The sequence below is a fragment of the Malus domestica genome, chromosome 11 (genome assembly GCF_042453785.1).
Source record: "Malus domestica chromosome 11, GDT2T_hap1".
NCBI lineage: Eukaryota > Viridiplantae > Streptophyta > Magnoliopsida > Rosales > Rosaceae > Malus > Malus domestica.
In genome coordinates this window covers 10,582,135-10,585,000 of record NC_091671.1, presented here as the reverse complement: position 1 = coordinate 10,585,000, position 2,866 = coordinate 10,582,135, and positions in this window count along the sequence as shown.

Below are 2,866 nucleotides of genomic sequence, written 5' to 3'. Positions count from 1 at the left end.
GAAAAAAAAAGTGAGTTAAACATGTATGCCGATATGTAGATTAATTTGAGAAGCGGTAGTCAGGAAAGCCAACATAGTTTGAAAACAAAGCAGCACGAGCCGCCAATGGAAGGGAATCATGCCATACTAAAGTTGGAGAAGACAAGCCCGTGTTAGCAAAATTGTCCACAAAAACATTTCCATCACAATATATGTGAGAGGCGTAGAAAGTCCTCTTCCGAATGCAATCCAAACAAATAGACCATTGCGTACGAAGAGGCCAAGGAGGATCAAAATAAGTCAATTGGAGTACAAAAAGAACACTAGAAGAGTCACTTTTCAACCAAAGGCAATGCTAACCCCGCTGATATGCAAACTCTACACTAATAATAATTGCTGATAATTCTGCAAAGAAAGAGTTGCGATGACCAATCCCTTGGCATAAGCCACCAAGAAATTGACCATGACAATCCCTGAAAACTCCTCCCCAAGCTATATGACAGGGATTTCCTTTGGACAAACCATTTGTATTAAGTTTAATCCAAGGAAACCAAGGAGAAGACCAAAGTAGAGGAAGAATAGTTGGCGCCTTGTGGAGGGGATAGGCTGGATCCCCAAAGAAGAAATGATACGAGTGTCAAAACCTTGATAATAACCAGGAATAAACTTACCACCATGAATGATCCTAGAATTGATAGGCATGCAAAGACGACGGAAATAGATTGGGTGACCCTAAAAAATAAACTTATTTCGAGCTTTCCAAATAGCCGAAATAGTAGAAAGACCCTCAAATATCCATAGATTAACTGTTGGGAAAAAGGCTTACGTACGTAGGCATCCTAAAAAGCAACTAAAGAATCTGAAAAAGACAAAGAGGTAGCAAATTGACATGCTAGCCACCTCCAAAGCTGCCTAGATATCCGACAACCGAAGAAAATGTGAACAGTAGATTCCTCATAATTATGACATAAACAACAAATGGACGCCTAAGAAATACCCCGTCACTGAAGTGCACCTTCAGTAAGAAGTTTGTCATGAAAAAGTCACCAAGCCAAAATAGAAAGTCGAGGTGGGATAAAATATCGCCAAATAACCTTAACCCAAGCACAATCACTATGTTTTTGTCGAATAAGAAGATAGCCAAAAGAAAAGGAAAATTTCCCAGTACTCCTAGATCAATTTGTCATCCTTTCCATTTAAAGGCATAGGTAAACGTAGAATCTGCTGCACTACAGAAGGATTCCTATTTAGAAAATACAACATTCATTAAAGATAAAGAAGTCAATAAGTCAATAAACTGGTTGGAGGTGGTCGGAATTTGGCCTTGAAGTCTTGGCCAAAATTGAATTTGTTGAAACATGCAGTGGTAGATTCAAGCATGGTGAATTGTTTGGTAGTGTCAAACTCGTACACCTTAACAAGGTTTGGTTTGAAAACACGTGGGGAAAACCTGCAACTTCGCCTAAAAACGAAGTTGTTAGTGGTTTCGTTTAAACTTTACATATGTGAATCCAAAATATACATGCAAGGTCTAAATCAAACTCATAACAACATTTCATGAAGGTTGAGGGTGATATCGAGCCTTACCTCGGTCGGGTATAGCGAGAATCTCGCCGGAGTTTTCAGATTCAAAACCAAGCTTCTTGTTTCTCGGGTTGAGTTCGAGTTTGGGTACTTATTTGGGGGTCTTGGACTCGAGGCGAGGAGAGGGAGAGTGGTGGTGATTTGCGGGCTCAATCCCCACCAATCCTTCATCCCTCACAATTAAAAATTTGACCCCACCACTAACGATATCGTTTGTAAAAAAAAGTATGAAGTTTAGACTGATTAGTCAATAATATGCATTATAATATTTTATATACCAAATGGTTAACAATTGCTCATGATAATTAGTAATGTAAGTCACTCGTATCATTTTTATGGATAATACTTGGATAATCACTAGTGAGTACTCACCTTTTGATTTTGTCCAATGATAAATTAACACATGTATTGTTTTAAAAAATAATGGACATGTCATTAATTTTTCTTGAGTTTAAAAAATAAAGAACACGTAACATTTATGGAGCAAAAAATAATCCCAAAAATTCTAGAGGCGACACGTGGATTTTTATTCAAGAATGACAAGATTGCCCTTAATAAATGGGCAGACTCCTCAGATTCTCCCACGCACAGCTCACATCCCTGAAGGACTCAACAACTAAACACAACTGCCCACAGCTCATCCGCCCATGGCTAGGAATTAAAGATAAGGATTAATTGCCCAAATCCTATCTTTAATACATTCCTAATTGAAGATTGACTCAAATCAAGTAAGTAATCCTAATTTAAATCAATTAAGGATTATTACCCTATTATCTCATATTAAATATCTTGGGGAATATTTAGAGAATATTTTCTCCATTAAACCCTATATGGCCAACCCTAGCCCTATAAATACCCCATATTCTACCAATTTTTTAGAGCTTTGACAACCCTAAAAAGCCTCAAAATAATTTACTCTCTCAAAGAAACTAACTTAGGCATCGGAGATCCGTTGACCTAACCCCTCCCCCCAACCTCGTGGGCGCGTGAGGCTTAGGTCTATGATCAAAGGTGTTAATTGTTTTGCAGGTGCATTTTCATCAAGACTGAAGATGGCGTAAATTTGCATTCACAAATTGGTGCTTTCATTGAGAGCTGATTCAAAATACTCGAAGAAGCTTCTCGCATTAGTTTCTTGAATTTTTTGTTATGTTGAAATTCTTACACGTTATATCAATTAATTTTTCCTAGAAACATTTCTTGATCAATCCCTGGAGAAAGGATACAATGGTAGGAAATTCAGAAACTACGACGAACGGAACCCCATACGTTGAAAGATTAGGACTGGAGAGTGGAGATGAGG